The sequence below is a fragment of the Helianthus annuus genome, chromosome 8 (assembly GCF_002127325.2).
Source record: "Helianthus annuus cultivar XRQ/B chromosome 8, HanXRQr2.0-SUNRISE, whole genome shotgun sequence".
NCBI lineage: Eukaryota > Viridiplantae > Streptophyta > Magnoliopsida > Asterales > Asteraceae > Helianthus > Helianthus annuus.
Genome location: NC_035440.2, coordinates 58,606,025 through 58,617,628, shown reverse-complemented (window position 1 = coordinate 58,617,628; position 11,604 = coordinate 58,606,025).

The following is an 11,604-nucleotide window of genomic DNA, read 5'->3' as shown; positions in this document are numbered from 1 at the left end:
CAGTTAAAATCCACCAAACATGCTCTCTTTGAATCTTCGATTTTTCTACCATGAGTCACCTGCGGTTCTTGCAATTGTTGTTGACCAACCTGTTGATAAATGGCTTTCCGGTAATAATCGTCTTTTCCGAACGGATTCTGAGCTCCACTAGCTTCCCTGTTCTTGCATTCTCGCTTGAAATGACCTTTCTCCCTGCATCGAAAACAAGTAACTTTAGATTTATCAAAACCTAAAGTGGAAACATGTGCATCAAGAAAGTCATTTCTCCCAGTAATCAGCTTGAACTTTTCTGCTCGTCTAAGAACACTAGCTAGACACCATTTGATGTCCATAAGCTCCATCTCTTCAGCGTCTATCTATCGTAATCCTCCTTTGTGAGCATAGGATTTCCGATCCTTCCAGCCACTAAACCTTCATAAGATAACAACACAGAACCAAGTAGAGCCATGTGATCCTTCGCAACCTCTTCAGAAAAACTTTTACCCTCTGGAAGATTCAAGGCAATGTTACACTGTATCATATAACCACTTCCTGTCTTTGTGTTTTGAGAATGGAAACTTGTAGTTGACTCTTTAGGATTGACACTCTGGTATGAAGAAAAACCACTGCTGCTTTTAGTTGAGCTCTGATCAACCTTTTCTGTTGAATCCCCAGCACTAAACGCAGTCTGTATTTTCGGACTTCTTTCAGCTTCAGGAACACTACCTTTATAATACATTTTTACATCCTGTTGACCACTTGGACTGTTCATCCTCGCGATCTTTTGCTGTTCCAGATCCTGACTTTCAATCTTCTCAATAAACTGAGAAATCATCAATCCATCATAAACCCCGGTGTTCTTCAAAATCATCAAGTATGTACCCCACTCTTTTTGCGGTAAAGCGTCGGCTAACTTGTCTACCCACTCTTCACGATCTTTTGTTATACTCAACATTGACATGGATCGCACCAAGTGACAGTATCGTTCAATCAGCTTCTTCGTATCTTCTCCCGGTAAACTACTGAATAGATCAAACTCTTTCTTGAGCAACGCCTTTTTGCTCTTAATCATGTTCTCACTACCTTCAAACTTGATACGAAGAGCATCCCAAATTGATTTTGAAGTCTTGTCATGCTGAAGCAGAATGAAGATGTCTTCTTTGATGGCTTGCTGAAGCAGACTAATCATCATCTTTTCAGCTCTGTACATATCCCGTTCTTGATCACTAAACTCAGAAATTGTTTTCACAACTTGCAAATCAGTACGTGGCAAAACATATTTCTTCAGAATACATTCCCATGACTTTAGATGGTTTGCCTGGACCCAGTTTTCGAATCTGTCTTTCCACCCGTAGTACTCTTCGATACTCATCAGTTTCGGGGGCTTTTGTAACGTTCCGGTCTCGTTTTCCAAGTTCATATTCTGAGCAATGGAAGCCGGAGTAGTCGGGGATGAAGCGAACGCGTTGTAGAACTCTTCACTCATGATTACGTATCACGTTTTTCAAAAACAGTTACTTTCGAGCGGAATTAACCCAGATACAGTTTCGAGCGAAATCTGAAGTTTGTTTTCAAGCGGAATAGCAAAAGTTGGTTTCAAGCGGAATCCCAAACTTGTACTCTGGAGCGGAATCTCAAAATTACACTTCTGGAGCGAAATCAGAAACAAATTTTGGAACGGAACCAGAATGTTTGTATCTTGGAGCGAAATCAACTAGAACTTTGAAGCGGAATCAGCAACAAAGTTGGAGCGAAATCACTAGTTTGCAGTCTGGAGCGGAATCAGTCCCGTATCTCGAGCGAAATCAGAAACTTTCCAGTTCGAGCGGAATCAATTCGGGGGTTCATTTTGTCAATTTTTAGTCCGAATTTAGGTGTGAAACTTTCAAGGGTTTGTTAATATGTCTTTTTACACAGTCTGTGGAAAATTGAATAGGTTTTGACCGTTAAATCTCGTTCTGTTGAAGAAAGAAGGGGTAGAAGTAAGAAATATTGAAGAAGTCCAGCTAATCTCTGCAGAACTCCTCCTCCTGAGCTCTGATACCAATTCTAGGATCGTGCGATTGACCCGAATGAGTCGTTAAGAGGAGTTTTACTTTGTTTCAGGTGCAGAAAACAAGAAACAAAGGTAGAAACAACTTGCAATTCACTTTTAACACTAATTTGATTAATCTAACAATGATTACAATCAGTCTTCACACCGGCAGCACTTCGGTATGGAAAACAAGAACTCGATACATGATTTCGCTCCAGACCACCTATATATAGGGGCCTGATTCCGCTCGGAATAATACAAAGACAGTTGGAGCGGAATAGCTAGCATGTCATTCCGCTCGAAAGTGTCCTCATGACATTTCGGGCGGAATTAGCATTAGGAGCGAAATCAGCATTTACAAAACATAAAACTTGACATTTTCTCGTTCTACGTGCCCTGATCTATACAATCTATTCTAAGAATCGATACAAGACGAAGTCGACAGATGTATGCACCAACAAAAATTATAAACCAAAAACTAAATTTGTTTCAGGTACAAGTTGTGAAGAAGAACAAAAGAAACCATTCTGGAGACAGTCAAATCAAGAGTTTCTTGCTGAGAAAAAGAAGAATTTGAAGAAATCTGTAACAAGAGTTGACAGAAGAACATGTTTCAAATGTCAAAAAGTTGGACACATTGCTTGGAATTGCCAACAGTTCAACTACACAAAACAGGGAGTTTCTTTTAACTCAAAATTGAAAGAGAAATGTGTTGATGAAAAGAAACAAACATTTGTGAAGTTTAAAAGGTTTGAAAATTCGACTGTTGAAGAAAATGAAAATGAAAAACGGTTTTACAAAAGAAAAGTCGATTTAAACAAACAAAAATGGGTTGTCAAAAGATCAGATGAAAGTTCTAGCGATGAATCTGATTCCAGAAAATCAGAGGAGCTATCTGCTGAGAAAAATGTTGAGAATATTGTTCCAGAAATGAACAATGAAAACTTTCCGCCATTGTCAAAAGAAAACTTAAAGTTGAAAGTTGGTAGGATTGAGATTTCAGATCAATTCTTTGCTGGTAAAGAAGAATTTGATCCTGAAAAGGCTTTCAATGGGAAAGTCAAACATATCTTTGGGAAGATGGTTGACGGTAAGGTAAAGGGTGTGAAAGATTTTTATAAATCAAAAAGATGGTGGGAAAAGGATGAGTCACAATCACCCAAGGCTGGTCAGGCTTGGGTGACAGATTTTTCTACTTAAAACCCTGACTTGCCGGAGCTCCCAAGATGGTAATCGTGGAGCAGGAATTGGCATCTTGAGAAATTCACAAAAGTAATTTCGATCTACAAGTAGTTAATCAACGACATTAAGTTGTACTTGATTTATCTTTTCTACAAGTGGTATTGTTATTCTTAAATTGTCATATTTTGGATTGCAAAAGGGTTGAATTATGATGGTTTGGTTAAACCTATAAGTGGTGAAAAGAGGTTTTTCATCTGCAAGAAGTTATCAAGGTCATTAAGTTGAGCTTGATGTAACTCTCATACAAGTGGTTGAGAAAGCAAAGTGATGATCATAACCCCAACTTTACAAGTGGTAAAACCAACAAAACTAATTTTCCGGAAAAACCATTTTGATTAAAACAAACTTAAGTGTTTTGAAATCATTATGGGAAAATAGTTTGTTGATAGGGGGAGTTCTGATTGTTTACGCCAACTGGATGACGAATTGAAGCTTTTCGCAACAGTTGTCACTTTTTTAGTACAGTTTGTCAAATTTCCTTTTAATGATTTTGAATTTTAGGGGGAGTAAGAATTTTCAGAAAATCCAAAAATATTAGAAAATTTGAAAAAGTCAAAAACATGATAAAATCAAAAACGAGTTTTGTTGTATAAAAGAGGAAATGATAGTACATCAGTGGACTATCACATCACGCTAAAGAATTGGAAAGTCAAAATGTGATAAACGATCTCACTGCGGATATGCCAGTAGGTTTTTATACATTCAGTAGATTGTTTTCGAGATATAAACCTAAATATCAAAACTTGCTTATTTTGTGGGGAACATCTCTCGGATATATAGGTAACCCCTGAAATCTTGGTTGAAGGGCTTTCTATTTCTGACATACTAAGTCTTTGTGCGTGATGATATCTGGGGTATTATACCAGGACTTCTGATTTTGCGGAAGCAATAGCCTAGTCCTCATATAATGCTTTGCACTGCTTTAATCTTAAAGCTCACCCTCAGTACAAAAAAATGATGAAACATTGAAAAATGCTAATCATGTACTGTTGAAGAAAAGATCCCCAAACGGGACACACCGAAAGACGAGCCATCATCTCTTTGTCTGAACGGAAGTTCTAACCTGAGCTCTCATGGTTTCGCATTCAACCTGTTTACAGATATCATTAATGTACACTCACCTGTAAGACTGAATATAGAAGTCTGGGTACGGGAGTATATTCTGAGGTGGGACACGCGAATAAGTTTAAATCCATTAAAACATTAATATCGTATCTCGAATCAGTTAAACTTTGTATGAAAATTTAAGTGGATCAATATACTGACAATCTAAGTGAAATGTTTAAAACTTAAAATGTTTAAAGCTTAACGGTGTTAGTGATTTGTCTCATTAACTGATATGATCCTCTTACACAAACTCACAAAAATATTGTCTGTAAATGTTTCTTTACTGCATTTCTTTAAAAGCAAAAATCCAAAAAGATCTTCAGTGTGTTTTAGCATAAAATTTTGAAAAATTCAAAAAGATTTTTGACAACTGATGTTGGAGAGATGATTTTCAAAATTCCGAGTGCTAAACATGACGGATAGGTTTGGCAAGAGTTTTGTTTAAAATTGATGTTTTTCCTACATGTGGTCATCAGAGGTTTTAAATATTAAAAATCTTGGAACGTTCTGATTACAAGTGGTTAGCAGAGATTCTAAATTTGTTATATCTTATCTATTGAGAAATTTATGTTTTGGGTAGAGAATGTGCAGGTTAGTCAGGTTTCGAATTCGGAGCAGAAGTTGAGCCAGGTTTCGATTCTGAATTTGTGAAGATTAGCCTACGATTCCACCATAACTCAAGGGGGAGTATGCTAGCAGAGGGAAGTCTGTAGATGTTAGAGCCAGTTTCTGATCCTGAAAAATTGTTGAAGATAGAGCCAGGATCACAATTCTGGTAATGATAGAGAAAGAGGAAGAGATCAACATCCAAGGGAGATATTAGTTGATGATAGAAGAAGAGATAGAGATTGAAGGAAGCTTACACTGTTAGATACGTTGGAAGAATGCGAAGACTGATAAAGACTGAAGACTGTGAAGACTCGACACCGAAGACTTCATCAACATCCAAGGGGGAGTCTGTTGGTGCACGTGTATGTCAACTTCGTCTTGTATCGAGTCTTGTAAATGATTAGATAGATCAGGGCACGCTAAACGAGGAAAATAGGATTTAAGTGTGATTGAGCTATTTCGCACGAAATGGAAAAAAGCCATTTCGTACGAAATGACAATTGGTCATTTCGTGCGAAATACCCAGCCTATATATACCTGTTGTGCCTTGTCATTTGTAACGATTCTGATTTCTGGTACCGAACTGCTGCCGACGTGTCTACTGATGGTAATTGTTGTCAAATCAATATACAAGACATTTAAAGTGTAAATCAAGCTGATTCCAAGTCGATATGTCTGTTTCCGCCTTTCATATTGATTAGAGCTCTTCTGATAGACTCATTCGGGTCACACAATGATCCTACAAAGGCACTTAATTTCACCGACCATTTAGCCATCCTACCTGACATTTCGGGCTTCCAAAGCACATTTTTTACAGGATAGTTGGTTTTAACATGAATCTTATGTGTTTCAAAATAATGTTTAAGTTTTGTCGATGCCATAACTATGGCTAATATCAGCTTTTCTAAGTGAGAATACCTAGTTTTAGCATCTAATAAACTTTTACTAACATAATAGACAGGATACTGCTGACCTTCATGATCCTTTACAAGGACAGCACTTACTGCATTCCCTGATACTGCGAGATATAGGGATAATGGTTCACCATCCTCAGGCTTCATCAATAGAGGCGCGGTTGAAAGATATTGCTTCAAATCCTGCAAGGCTGTTTCATGCTTCTCTCCCCATTCGAATTCTTATTCTTCTTCAGGATATCGTAAAATTCCTTGCATTTTTCCGAGGATCTGGAGATAAATCTGTTTAATGCCGCTACTCGCCCTGTTAATCGCTGAACATCCTTCATATTTGAAGGTGACTTGATATCTAAGATGGCTTTAATCTGCTCTAGGCTTGCTTTTATCCCTCTTTTAGTCACCATATATCGCAGAAACTTTCCTGCCTCCACTCCAAAATGGCATTTAGCAGGATTCAATTTCATGTTGTACTGGTCCAGGATATCAAATGCTCCCTTAATATCCTGGAGGTGATCCTCAGCCTTCTTGGATTTTACTACCATATCATCGATATATACTTCCATGGTGTCCCCCAGTTTGTCTTTAAACATCATGTTCACCAGCCTTTGGTATGTTGCACCTGCATTTTTTAAACCAAAAGGCATAGCAGTATAACAAAAAATACATGTTGGTGTCATGAAGGCGGTATCCTCCTGATCCGAGGGTTCCATCTGGATCTGCTGGAATCCTGAAGAGGCATCCATGAAGGTTAACTTCTCGTGGCCAGCAGTAGCATCCACCATTGAATCAATATGAGGTAGAGGAAACGGGTCTTTCGGACAAGCTTTGTTCAAGTCTGTGTAATCCACACATACTCTCCATTTCCCGATTTTCTTTTGCACCACAACTACATTAGCCAGCCATTTAGGAAACTTTACTTCCCTAATCATCTTACTCCTCAGTAATCTTTCAACTTCCTCTTGGATGATCACATTTTGCTCCAGAGCAAACTTCCTTCTTTTTTGTTGGACAGGCTTGAATGACCTGTCAATACCGAGCTTATGTGTTATAATATCCTTGGAAATACCTGTCATATCCTTGTGCTTCCACGCGAATGTTGACATCCTGCATTTTAAAAAATTAGTCAACTGATTCTCAATATCCTGAGGGATATTGGTTCCTACGAGCACCATCCGGATTATCCTGATCCAGGATAAGTTTCTTTACATCCTGCTCGGAAGCCTCCGCGATATCCTAGGCCCGCATCTTTAATTGCTATGCTGCATTAGGCTTGGTAGAGGATTTCATTGAGGATGAGTAACACTCTTTTGCTTCCTGCTGATCACTTTCCACTTTTACTACTCCCCAAGGGGTAGGTATCTTGATGTACTGATGATAGGTCGACGGCACAGCTTTCATGTCATGGATCCAAGGCCTACCTAATATAATATTATAGCAGGAGAGGGAGTCCATGACACAAAAGCGTTGCATTGAGTTGACCCCTTCAACATATACAGGCAATTTTATCTCCCCCACAGTGTTTCTAGCCTCTCCACTGAAACCGACGAGCACAATGGATTTCGAAGTAATATCCATCGGGGATACATTCATCCTTTTTAACGTTTCTAGTTGAACTACATTGACAGAGCTGCCATTATCTACCAGTATCCTGCGTACAAAATGGTTAGCGACATATAATGTAATTACTAGTGCATCATGATGAGGATCCTGAACAGTATCCCTGTCATCACTATCAAAAGTGATCACTTTATCAGTTGTGAGAGTCGTCATCCTGGTCGGCTTTTCTCCTCTTTTGGCTGTAGCCTCTTTTGCATGTCTCTTGGCCGCAGAATATGAAGTCCCACAAATGTCAGATCCCCCTGAAATAAAGTTGATTATTTTTGCATCCGCAGGAAGCGATGCTGCACGTTCAGGATCCTTCTCATGATCCTGTCCCTTATTCTTCTTTCTTCCCAATAGGTCCTTCAGATATCCCTTGCTCAAGAGATAGCTTATTTCTTTCCTTTAAGCAATGCAATCCTCAGTGACATGTCTGAAATCCTCGTGGAAGGCACACCATTTGGACTTATCCTTCCAATCAGCTTTTTGTTGATTCTTCTGAGGCCACCTGGCTTTGTCTCCTAAACCCTGCATAGCATACATCAGTTCAGGTATATTAACAGAAAAACAGTATTCAGATAATTCAGGATATTCCTCAGGATCCTCGTCTTCAACAGCATTCACTTTCTTGCTGTCGTTTCTGCCATATGGCTTAGAGCGGTATGGTTTATACGAGGATTCTGATTTCCTGTTGGTCGACTCATAGGTTGTAGATGAATTCATTCTCTCTTGCATCTTTTTATCATCCTATAACCGAATATATCTCCGAGCCCTGTTGCGAGCTTCGTCCAGATTCCTGCAGGGATTCATTATAAGATCCTGGTAAAATTGAGAATCTTTTTGCAACCCAATCATGAAAGCTTGTACAGCTGTTGCAACATCAAGATGTGGGATATCTAAGGATTCCCGACTAAACTTATTCACATAATCCCTCAAGGATTCCTGGGGTCCTTGAGTTATCCTGTAAAGATCACTGGTTAGTTTCTCAAAACTTCGGCTGCAAGAAAATTGACTGTTAAATAAATTAACCAAATGAGAAAATGAAGTAATTGAGTGAGGAGGAACGTTTAAGAGCCATTTTAAGGCTGATCTTGTTAAGGTAGAACCAAAACCCTTGCACAGGCATGCTTCCTTTAGACCCGAAGGAATAGGGTTGATTTCCATCCTTTCTCTATACTGGGCAATATGCTCCTCAGGATCCGTGGTTCCATCATAGAGCTTCATGTTGGGGGTCTGGAATCTTTTTGGGATTTCGGCATCACAAATAGGATGCGCAAACCGGGATATCCTGTGACTGTCCTGGGAAACCTCTGGAATTCGCTGGACTACCCCAGGCACACTGGATATCATGTCCTTTAGCTTTTGAAGCTCCCTAGATAATACTGATGTCACACCTGCATCCTGCGAAGATCCAACACCGTTAGTAGCAAGAGTGTTATTATTGTTAGATACGTTACCGATCTGAGGATTTTAGCCATATCCTGAAGCATATCCTGAGCTTCTCACAGTTGACACTCTAACTGAAGAGGGTATCTCAGGAGTATAATTCTGGGGATGGCTAGGCATAATATTTCCCCGATTATCCTCAGTGTAAACTGCAGAGCTGAAGTTCAAAGCCCTGGGCTGCAAGGGAGTGATAGTATCTTCAGCAGGCCTGCTCGAGCCGGATTTCAAGAGTTGTATCTCTCTCATCAGCGTCTGATTAGTTTCCTGCTACTGCCTCATTTGTTCCTGTACACTACCAAACAAATTTAGAATTTTCTCATTAGAAGCTAAAACAGGACCAGATCCCTGGATATTACGAGCGGGGATAACATCCCGAGCCACATGACTTTCAGTTCCCTACGAAGAGGCTTGCATTCTCGGAGGAGGTGGTGGAAGCACCGAACCAATTGTTGCAGAGGTGGTAGCAGACACGGTAGAAGAGCTCATGTTTGATCTCGAGACCATTGTAAATAGTGTAGCAAAAAGTTTGGAAAATAGAAATCCAAGCAATGATTTTGCAAAAGTTTTTAGTAAAAATAGCACCACTTGCCCCACGGTGGGCGCCAAATTGTTTTGGTCAAAAATTACCGAAGCAATTAAGTGATCTAATTAGTTAAGTGAGGTAGTGTGCTAGAGATGTGTGTTGAAAATGTGCTAGTTAAATTATTTGCAAAAACAGGTTCAGGATACGACTCAGGATATAGAGATGTATCTATGATCAAACAATGAGCAAAAAAGTAAAAGGTGATACGAGATGTACGAGGAAAGCCCTTGATCAATCTAGATCGCCGGCACAAAACCTCGGGAGCTGACAATCGCAGCTGCCTTGTTCTTCTATTACTTCAAATATCAGGATACAGTGCAGGATGTGATGCGGATCAACTAAGTGTTACAACGTAATCTGAGTACAAGTGTTTGTGTGTAGTGATTGCTAGTAGCTAGAGAGCAAAGTGTGCGAAAGACTGAGTGTCAAAGTGTCCCTTAACCTGATCCGATCAATCTATTTATAGTTAAACGAAAATAACTAACCATCCTAATAAACCGGGATGCTTCGAATATTCCCCAAGTGAACGTTGTAATCCACTTCTTCCGGGTTCAACGTCTCTTATATAACCAATTTGCCCGAGTCTCAAGGAGAAGAGGTCCACTTGACCGTTAAAGACTTGCACCTCCTAATCTGCACGTGGTTAAATCAGTCAGTATCAGGATATCGCATCAGGATGTTACCAATATCCTGATCCGGTATCCTGATGACAAATAAACAATCAAAAGCAGAATATTAGTCAGGATATATGCTCAGAAAATAGCCCATAACAATCTTCATGGATGATTTCTCGATTTTTGGGTCATCTTTTGATGCTTGTTTAGACCAATTAGAAGAAGTTTAAAAAGATGTGTTGAAACTAATTTGGTCTTGAGCTGGAAAAAGAGCCAATTTATGGTTCAAGAGGGGATTGTGTTGAGACATGTTGTGTCGAGTCGTGGGATAGAGGTTGACCGTGCAAAGGTGCAAGTTGTAACACCCCAATCACATAATACAACAACACGCCGCGGAAATATCGGGGAGTCACGTTACAAATTGCTCACAACCACTAGTACTAAATTGTTTCATTATTGTTAACATTGTTTTACAATACAAAGAATTCATGTACTTGTCTTTTGATTAAAGAAGTCTAAGGCTCGGATGCAATCCTATGTGTTGCATGCTTTAATAATCGAAAACCTGAAACATATGTGAAAATGAGAGTCTGCATAAAAGTTGGCAAGTACATTGGTTTTGTAGGCCAAATAAATGGCAAAAAGTTTTGTATTGCAATGCTTTGACAACTATGAGAGTTGTCAATTTGAAAATGAACTCTTTGAAGCCAAGGAATGGCAAAAAGGTTTTAGCATTGCAATACATTATCTTAATTGTGAAACTTGTGACAAAAGAGTTTTGCATATGGCAATATGATTATTACTAGGTAATTTTTATGCCATTGAAAATTGTACTTTGATCATTGTTACCACATTGAAATCGGTCATAAAACTTGTGTGAGTATTATTAGAAATCAATCAATGATTTGTAATAATACTTTGGATATCCTTCTAAGAATCTAACATATGAAAATATGGAAGATTCTACAAGGATTTGGATATTTGAACACTGAATCAACTAAACAAAAAAAAAATCCTAAAATGATTCGGATAGTGCTACAAGGGTAATACAATAAGAACACTTATATATAGGAAGTACCAGCGGCGTATCCACCATGTTCTTAGGGTATTACACTCGTTTCGTTATCTAAATCACTAAAAATCACATAAACACATAATCATCAACTTGTAAACACTCATTAAAGTACACAAAGAATCCAATCGAGGACTTCAATTTAGTACTTTAAACATCCCACAAGTATCTAACTATGAAGATAGATAGATACTATAAGGATCCGGTTTCGGTCACAGTGAATCATAACATACGCATTAAAGTACATATAGAATCCAAACAAGGACTTCAATTTAGCACTTTAAACATCCCACAACAATCTAACTATGAAGATAAAGAGATGCTATAAGGATTTGGTTCGGTCTCATTGAATCATAACTTACGCATTAAAGTATACAAATAATCCAAACAAGGACTTCCATTTT